Source organism: Rhamphochromis longiceps, linkage group LG2 (genome assembly GCF_057381845.1).
Source record: "Rhamphochromis longiceps isolate RC_006_pf linkage group LG2, R_longiceps_female_GT1.1, whole genome shotgun sequence".
In the NCBI taxonomy this organism is placed as follows: Eukaryota; Metazoa; Chordata; class Actinopteri; order Cichliformes; family Cichlidae; genus Rhamphochromis; species Rhamphochromis longiceps.
This window is the reverse complement of record NC_140558.1, coordinates 3615631-3625988: the sequence shown is the minus strand read 5'-3', so window position 1 is coordinate 3625988 and position 10358 is coordinate 3615631.

Here is a 10358-nt window from a genome sequence, read left to right as displayed (position 1 = left end):
AGGAATTGACTTTCCAGCCCATCGTTCCTTCAGTGGGCTGGTTTCGGTTATTATGCAAACGTACTGTTTATAAGATTGGGGAAACCTGCAGTCAGCTGAGAATGAAGAAGTCACCTGGATGAGTGATGAAACGTTTCCTCCACTGAAAACGCTACATCCAGATAAACAGAATCAACTTCTGGAGATTTACTTACCTGAATAATTGAGCATGCATCGAGACCTTTTTTTTATGTCGTTAAATATTTTGTATTTATCTGACCATGTCATTCAGTTTCAAGTTGTAAATAAGTAATATACTACATTACTTTTAAGAAAAATAACCAGTAATGTGTAATGCATCACTTTTTTGAATAACAAACCCAATGGTGGATACAATCAATATTTTTTATTTCTATAATTTTTTTATAAATGTATTTCCACAGTGAGCAGATAAGCATGATGCTATTTAGCTTTAGGTATAACAAGCAAAGAAGTAAGAGGTTACAAGACCATAAAGTACAAACATGCTGTATAAAGACTAAAAAAACATCTTTTTGCACAGGCACCAGTCTGCCACACAATAAACATACATTGCATATATATGGTAACAACTCTACCTATTTAATCAGTCTAGAGTACCTGAACAAGAATCCTGGCAAAAAATCTTCATAAAGGCAATTAAAACAATTTGACTTACGGCAATAACACAACAAAAAAAAAACCCCACTCTGCCTTTTTCATGGGGACAGCCTTTTACTGGCCCTCTCCGATGCCAGAGTATATGGTGCACTCTGGTGACTCATTCTTACTCTTCCATCTTGAAGATTTTCTTGAGGGGAAATCCAGAGCCACGTAGTTTAATTCTACTTCTTCACCCTCCTGTAAATTATTAACAGAAATGAACAAACTTTTGAAAATATTTTTAAACACCTAGAACACATAAACACAAACAACACAGAGAACAATGCACAGACATTTTTTTTTTTTATTGTTTGTCTTTAGGCAACAGTCTTGTTTGACATGACTTCATGTTTCCACGCAATGGTAATTGCAGCTGTTTAGTTATGATCATGAAAACACACATCTAAAGTGATATTACACTAAAGTAAACATGTCATTGTTTACTTTAAAGGACTGGTGAGATGTCAGATGTGATTGATTACTAGACCATCATTTGACACCTACTTTTCAGATCAAACCTAGTTTTTCTAGGTTTTCTTTTTTTGCCCTTTCTTGTATTTCACAACATCAAACTGCTTTCTATTTCTTTTACAAAATCTTTAGCTTCCTCGTTCTGTGTGTTTCATCCTATCCAATATTATGATCAAAGTCAAGTCATGCATTTCAATATAGATAGATTGCTATAGGGGTGTGTGTGTGTGTACCTCATCATTTATTTGGTTGGCAGGTGATCTTTCTTGTCCAACATCATTGAAGACTGGTACTTTTCCTATTCATAGAAAGACATTAAAAATGTTTTTTTAAAGGATTATTTTAAGTGCTTGTCACGTCAAAATCAAGAACCAATTGTTTGAGCATTTATCACTGCCAATTTTTGTTTTTGTTTATTTCTATGCAGAATTGTGGTGAAAATGCTAACAATAGTTTTACAAAATAAAAAATTAGTCTGGAAAATTTCCATGAACTGCTAGGAATTGATTTAAAATTAAAATCTGACAGAGGTGAATTTTAACAGTTCACCCCACACAATAGAGTCGAACAGAAACATCCTACAGAAATATGCTGAAAATCCACACATTTTATTTAACATGACTCATTGGTTTAAAATATCATTGGTCTCTTTTCCAGAAGCAAGAAACTTCCATCCATCCATCTTCTTCCACTTATCTGAAGCTGAGTCGCGGGGGCAGCAGCTTAAGCAGAGAAGCCCAGACCTCCCCAGCCACCTTCTCCAGTTTGTCCGGGGGAACACCCAGGCGTTCCAAGGCCAGCTGAGAGACATAATCTCTCCAGCATGTCCTGGGTCTGCCCCTGGGCCTCATCCCGGTGGGACATGCCCGGAACACCTTACCCAGGAGGCATCCTTGTCAATGCCACCTCAACTGGCTCCTTTCAATGTAGAGGAGCAGCTGTTCTAATCTGACCCCGTCCCAGATGGCTGAACTTTTCACCCCATCTCTATGGGAGAGGACAGCCACCCTTGGAGGGAAATTCATTTCTGCCGCTTGTATCTGCAATCTCATTCTTTCGGTCACTACCGAGATACTTAAACTGTTCCACTTGGGGCAGGAACTTGTCCCTGATCCGGAGTTGGCACTCCACCCTTTTCTGGTTGAGGAACATGACCTCAGATTTGGAGGTGCTGATTCTCATTCCAACCTCTTCATACTTGGTTCCATTATCCGCAAAAAGCAGAGATGAGATTCTGAGACCACCCAAGTGAAAGCCTTCCACCACTTGGCTAAGCCTAGAAATCCTGTCCATAAAACTTATGAACAGACTGACAAAGGATAGCCCTCAGTCCATCACCCACCGGAAATGAACTTTTTGCTGGCTATCCGGACCAAGCTCTTGCAACGGTTGTATAAGGATCAAATGGCACATTGCAATGGGCCAGACACCCCATACTCCCGAAGCACCTCCCACAGGATACTGCAAAGGACACAGTCAAATGCCTTCTCCAAGTCCACAAAACACATGTAGACTGGTAGGGCGAATTCCCATGCACCCTCGAGTATCCTTGAGAGGATAAAGAGCTGGTCCAGTGTTCCACAACCGAGACAAAAACCGCATTGTTCCTCCTGTATCCAAGGTTCAACTAACGGACGGACTCTCCAGCTGCCTGGCATAGACTTTCCCAGGGAGGCTGAGGAGTATGATGCCCCTATAGTTGGAACCCTCTGGTCCCCCTTCTTAAAAATGGGAACCACCACCCCCAGTCTGCCAATTCAGAAGTACCACCCTTGATCTCCACACAACATTGTAGAGACGTGTCAACCAAAATAGCTCTACAACAGGGGTCCCCAATCCCAGTCCACGAGGGCCGGTGTCCCTGCAGGTGTCCTTGATCCATCACAGCTGATTTAAATGGATAAATTACCTTCTCAACATGTCTTGAACTTCTCCAAAGGCCTGGTAATGAACTAATCATGTGATTCAGGTGTGTTGACCCAGGGTGAGATCTAAAACCTCTAGGGACACTGGCCCTCGTGGACTGGGATTGGGGACCCCTGCTCTACAACATCAAAAGCCTTCATGGAACTCAGGGCGAACCTCATCCACCCTAATAACTTCCCTTCCTAATGGGGATGGGACCATCAGTTGTGTTATGCAGAAGTCAGGTTGGTACACATCTGACAGCCGTATTTGACAGCTGTTAGAATTCATATTATGGTGAAAATCAATGAGCTAAGTAAAGAGAAACAACAGTCCATCATTACTTTAGGAACTGAAGGTCAGTCAGTCTAGAAAACCGCTAAAACTTTAAATGTGTCCCCAAGTTCAGTCGCAAAAACCATCAAACGCTACGACAAAATGGGCTCATGAGGACTGCCCCAGACCAAGAGTGTGCGAATCAGGCCTTTATGGTCAAACAGCTGCTAAGAAACCACTTCTAAGGAAAGGCAACAAGCAGAGAGATTTGTTTGGGCCAAGAAACACAGGGAATAGACATTAGACAAGTGGAAATCTGTGCTTTGGTCTGATGATTCCAAATTTGAGATCTGGTTCCACCCACTATGTCTTTGCAGTGCAGAAAAGGTGAACGGTCAGTCTCTACATGCGTGGCTCCCACCATGAAGCATGGAGGAGGAGGTGTGATGGTGTGAGGGCTGCTTTGTTCGTGACAATTGTGGGGATTTATTCAAAATTGAAAACAGCATCTCTGGGAACTCCTTCAAGACTGTTAGAAAACCATTTCAGGTAAGTATCTCACAAAGCTCACTGAAAGAATGCAAAGAGTGTGCAAAGCAGTACTCAAAGCAAAGGGCGAAGATTTGAAAGAATCTAAAATATAAAACATGTTTTGACTTATTTCACACTATTTTTGTTTACTACATAATTCCATATGTGTTGACTCATAGTTATTTATAGTTTTGATGCCTTCAGTGACAATCTACAATGTAAATAGTCATAAAAATAAATAACAACCATTAAATGAAAAGCTGTGTCCAAACCTTTGACTTGTAGTGTATATACTGTTTCTCATGCTGATTTTTTTTTCTCTCCTAGATGGCGTATTTGTTTATATGGGTATAGCTCATGTATATATATATTAAAATATATTTATACTGTATACTGGGTACCACTCCTGTCAGCTAAGAACAGGAAACTGACATTATGGCTCAGTAAATAGTAAAATAAGTAAATTGCCGGGGAATGTTTTCAGCATTGAGTGAATGCCTTTGCTAAATAAATATATGTTCAAGTGTGTGTGTGTGTACATATATATATATATATATATATATATATATATATATATATATATATATATATATATATACATATATACACATATATATATATATATACACATATGAATTACCTTTGCACTGATTTTCACCAGACAATATTAACCTCGTGAACATGGCAAAATTCACAAGCACAGAGCAGGTCAACAGTGCCCCAAGCACAGTAACGACTGGGAACTCTGGAAGGAGAAAACATTGCAGCAGACACTTAACATCTCTGTATTTAGGAAGCAAAGACTTGTGTCAGGAAAAGCTAAAATCAAAGTATCTAAGGCTGCAACTACTTGATTGAATTTCCTAGTTATATGGTACTTTAATGATAAATTATCATAAGTTAAAATACATAACATTATGAAAGAATAAAGTTACATTGAAACCAAGCACACCATTGTTTTTCTTGTGACATTACCAATAAGTCTGATGTGTCACATGACCCTCTTCCTTTTGAAAAAACAAAAGTTATATCCAAGATGGCCGACTTCTAAATGGCCACCATGGTCACCACCCATCTTGAGGAGTTTGCCCCCTCACATATACTAATGTGCCACAAACAGGACTTTAATATCACCAACCATTCCCATGTTATTACAGTGTATCCATATAAATGGCCCACCCTGTAGATGTTTATCATTTTTTATGCATCCAGCAATAGTTTACATATCACAAGTTCAATGGTAATTTTTAAAAACTGCAGTTAATGACAAAATGGGTGCAGACAACAGTTATTCTCAGCAACCTCAAATGCACTTTTTATTCTTTACACACAAGAATGAATTAAGATTAATGGGTTGGCATGCTATGTTAACCTTAAGTGAGTTTATTATGAACCTGGCAGTATAACCTTAGTAACATAAGCTGTATACATAACCACCTCAGTATCAGGTTATCTTCTTCTAAAATGATACATCTGACAGTGTAGAAGAAGTAAACTCACACAATGTACTTAGAAGAATCAAAGGAATTAATCTTCCGATCATTGTGATACTTCAGCCTTCTCTTGCACAACTGATGTCTTCCCACTCAAAAGATTTTGTGACAAGCTGATAGAGGTTTACAAAGTCGACACTGTAGTGATTGGCTGAAGCAAGGAAAATGCACTTCCTGTAAAATTTACCAAACCATTTACAGTGAATCTAGTTGCTTATCATCATTTTCTATTGATGATTCTGCAGAAACAAAAACGTAATATCGGCATGGAAATACAGGTAGACAATTACACATGAATACGACTAAATTTACATTTGAAAACAAATTTTGTTTGTTCGTAATGCCCAATTTGTCATTTTAAGCACATGATGCTTAATACGCTTTATGTTTAGAATCAGAATCAGAATCAGAATGGGTTTATTGCCAGATGTTGAGGTTTACAACATTAGGAATTTGCTGCGGTGCTTCAGTGCAAACAATAAGAATTAAAGTGCTATGTAGAAAGAAAGATATGTGCATGAGATATACATGAGATATATACATGAGAATAAGAATTAAGAGTGCTACGTAGAAAGATATATACATGAGTGCAGGTGGTGATCAGTGCCAGACATGAAATGATGCAGTGACACAGCGTAGGGTCATGTGTTAGTGGCGGGGACAGTCATGTGGTTATTGTTCATGTGTCCAACAGCAGAGGGGAAGAAACTGTTCTTGTGGCGAGAGGTTCTGGTGCGAATGGACCGGAGCCTCCTGCCTGAGGGGAGCAGGTCAAACAGACTGTGTCCAGGGTGAGAAGGGTCAGCTGAGATCCGAGCTGCACGCCGCAATGTCCTGGAGGTGTACAGGTCCTGCAGAGATGGGAGTCTGCAGCCAATCACCTTCTCAGCAGAGCGCACAACACGCTGCAGTCTCTGTTTGTCCCTGATAGTGGCTCCAGCGTACCACACGGTGATGGAGGAGGTGAGGATGGACTCGATGATTGCAGTGTAGAATTGCATCATCGTCCGTGTTGGCAGGTTGAATTTCTTCAGCTGCCTCAGGAAGTACATCCTCTGCTGGGCTTTCTTGATGACGGAGGTGATGGTGGGCTCCCACTTCAGGTCCTGGGTGATGGTGGTACCCAGGAAGCGGAATGAGTCCACAGAGGTGATGGGGGTCTCAGTCAGGATGATGGGGGGGAGTGGGGCTGTGTGCTTCCTGAAGTCCACAATAATCTCCACTGTCTTCTGGGCATTCAGCACCAGGTTGTTGTGGCTGCACCAGGACACCAGACGTTCAACCTCCCTCCTGTAGGCAGACTCATCCCCATCAGAGATGAGCCCAATGACGGTGGTGTCATCTGCGAACTTGATTAACTTGACAGACTGGTGGGTGGAGGTGCAGCAGTTGGTGTACAGGGAGAAGAGCAGAGGAGAAAGAACACAGCCCTGAGGGGAGCCGGTGCTGATGGTCCGGGAGTCCGAGACATTCTTCCCCAGCCTCACGTGCTGCTTCCTGTCCGTCAGGAAGTCAGTGATCCACCGGCAGATGGGATCAGGCACATTCATCTGGGAAAGCTTGCCTCGGAGATGGTCTGGAAGGATGGTGTTGAAGGCAGAGCTGAAGTCCACAAACAGGATCCTGGCGTAGGTTCCTGGGGAGTCCAGATGCTGCAGGATGAAGTGTAGGGCCATGTTGATGGCGTCGTCTACAGACCTGTTGGCTCTATATGCAAACTGCAGGGGGTCCAGGAGGGGGGCCGTGAGGGTCTTGAGATGGGAGAGAACTAGGCGCTCAAATGACTTCATGACCACAGATGTCAGAGCCACGGGTCTGTAGTCATTTAGTCCAGTGATCCTAGGTTTCTTGGGGACAGGGATTATGGTAGAGGACTTGAAGCAGGCAGGCACATGACATGCCTGCAGTGAGGAGTTGAAGATGCCAGAAAACACTGGGGCCAGCTCGTTTGCACAGTGTCTGAGGGTGGCAGGAGACACACCGTCTGGGCCGGGAGCTTTCCGAGCATTCAGATTCTTAAACTGCTTCCTCACATCTGCTTCATGAATATGAAGAGTTGTGGTCGGAGGAGGTGGTGTGAAATCCTCTTTTGTGCGGGGTGAGGAGGGGGGTGTTGTAGGTGAACAGTTTGAAGGTGGTGATGGCTCTATGGAGGGGGGAGAGGTGGGGGAATGAGTGTCCAAAGTGCCTCTATTGTTTGGGTCGTTGGAGGTGTGAAGGCTGCCTGATGGCTCGTCAAAACGGCAGTAGAAGTCGTTGAGGGTGTTGGCTAAGAGCAAGTCGTCAGTGGAGTGGGGGGTTTTAGGCTTGTAGTTTGTAATATTCCTAAAACCTTTCCACACAGAGGCCGAGTCATTCTCTGAGATCTGCTGCTGCATCTTCTCAGAGTGCTGATGTTTGGCAATGTCCACTTCCTTAATGAACTTGTACTTGGCCTCTCTGTAGCAGTCCCTGTCTCCGCTTCTGAACGCCTTACTCTTTTCCAGCCACAGCTTTTTGAGTTTAGGGGTAAACCAGGGTTTGTCATTGTTATAACTCACCCTGGTGCGTGATGGCACAATGCTGTCCTCACAGAAGTGGATATAGGAGGTGACAGTGTCCGTAAACTCGTCCAAGCTGTTAGAAGCAGCCTTCAATGTGTCCCAGTCTGTAGACTCCAAACACGTGCGAAGCTCCTCCACAGCCTCGTTGCTCCACAGTTTTTTAGTCCTCACGACAGGTTTGGAGAGCTTCAGCCTCTGTCTGTACGCGGGGATTAGGTGGATCATGACGTGATCAGAAAGTCCGAGTGAAGCGCGCGGCACCGCGCGATAGGCCCCACTGATCGTGCTGTAGCAGTGGTCCAATGTCCTCTCCTCTCTGGTCGGGCATTTAATATACTGCTTGTATTTCGGAAGCTCATGGCTCAGATTGGCTTTGTTAAAGTCCCCAAGAGCAATGATGAGAGAGTCCGGGTATGTCCGCTCCGTGTGGAGAATCTGCTCTGCGAGTGCGCACTGAGCTGCTCGCGCATCCGCGTCTGGCGGGATGTAAACAGCGGCCAGGATGAATGAAGCAAACTCCCGCGGAGAATAAAACGGTTTGCAGTGAATAAAAAGATATTCCAGAGAGGGAGAGCAGTGCTGAGCAATCACTGTTACATCTGTGCACCAGCCACTATTGATGTAGAAGCAGACACCTCCACCTTTGGTTTTACCGGAGAGAGCGGCCTGCCGGTCCGCGCGCAGCAGATGAAAGCCCTCCAGCTTGAGCGCGCAGTCCGGGATGTCCTCACTGAGCCACGACTCCGTAAAACATAAGACACAGGAGGAGGCAAAGTCTCTGTTCATGCTTCTCATCAGGGCCAGTTCGTCTATCTTATTCCAGAGTGAGCGTACATTAGAAAGGAAGATCCCAGGAAGGGCCGTTCTCAGTCCGCGTTTCCTCAAACGCACGAGTACGCCGGCTCGCTTACCTCTCTTTCGACGTCTCACTTTCCTGATCAGAGTCAGCAGTAAATCTGCCGCAGATGCGACAAATATTGGAAATAAATCCACAGGCGTTGTAGTCCTGCAGTTAAGGAGCTCTTCTCTGGTGTAAGAATATCCAGAGGAGTGCCCAGACACAGAAGAAATGCACAAAAACAAGACAAAAGTAACGCACTGAAGCACCAGGGCATCCATACGCGGCGCCATCTTGGATTAGCACAACTCAAAAAGGAAAAAGTCAAATAGTCATTAGCTGTAGTTGATATTATTAATCTTGTATCATTAAAGTAAACCAATAATTAACTCATATCATTATATAAACCCTTTTTTAATACTAAAAGAACTAAAAGCTAAATATATTTTCTGTTTACACTGGCCATCTTCTGGTCAAAGTCACTCGGCTAGACTCAAACCAAATTCAGTTTTGTTTAAAACCAAAAGACCCAAGTGGAAAAATTTACCCTCACTCTCAAACATCAGTGACCAAAAATGAATGTTTGTTTGTTTGTTTGTTTTCATGTCATGACGTTGAAGCCAAGTACAAACAGCAAGATGCAGTTTTTTGACTAACTCTCTGTGAGGTGAGAAATAATGAGGGAACATATGAAAAGAGGCCACAACTGACATGCTGCTGATTGTTCTGATAAAAACTGACTGCAGGAAGTGTATGCTGTGTGCAGTCAAAACTTTGTTTATATAGCACATTTAAAGACCAGAGGTACACCAAAGTGCTTCTCAATAGTAAAATATGAAATAAAATTCACTGTACATGGTTACGATTAGGGATGGGTATCGTTTAGGTTTTATCCGATACCGGTGCCAAACCGGTACCGGTGCTTAAACGGTGCTCAAACCGGTGCTTGAAGAATGGAGAACACAAAATTGGTCCAAAAACCTCTCATGTTCAGCTGGTTTTTTGTAAAAAGATAACAATGTTAGCCTTTTCTGCAGCTATGGGGCATATATGGTATCACTCTTGGCTGGAAGCAGTGCTTAAACAATGGAAAAAACACAAACTTTGTCCAAAAACCTCTCATGTTTAGCCGTTTCCCTCTTTTTCTTTGGTCATTTTAGCCTTTTTGGCCAGGGTGAAGGGAGCATCTGCCATCAAACAAGAAGACAGCCGCATGTAGCTATGATGATGTTTGCTAGTTCACCTTACATGCATTAATGTAATAACGTGGTTAGCCTACTCAACGTAAATTACACACGAACAACATGAAGCTACTCACGCAGAGAAGAACGGCTGCTGCTGCATCATCATCATTTCTGCTACACTGGCAGGGCTAGGGGCCAGGACTCTCCTCTTCGGGTTTTTGGGGACATTGCTAACTCCGGGTCAGATAACAGGCACCACACCCGCAGTAGATGCGCTCGGTGTGAGGTCTCGCAGCAAGCTATCAAATACGGTGCATTTCTCGGCTTTTAAAAAAAAAGCCCGCTATGCGTCGCCAGGTATTTAATCGGATTTGAGGTGTTACCTCCTTTGACAGTATCACAGTATCAGCTTAAAGCTCTTGTTGCAGGCTGCTGAGTTTGCATATTTTGCTGTGAA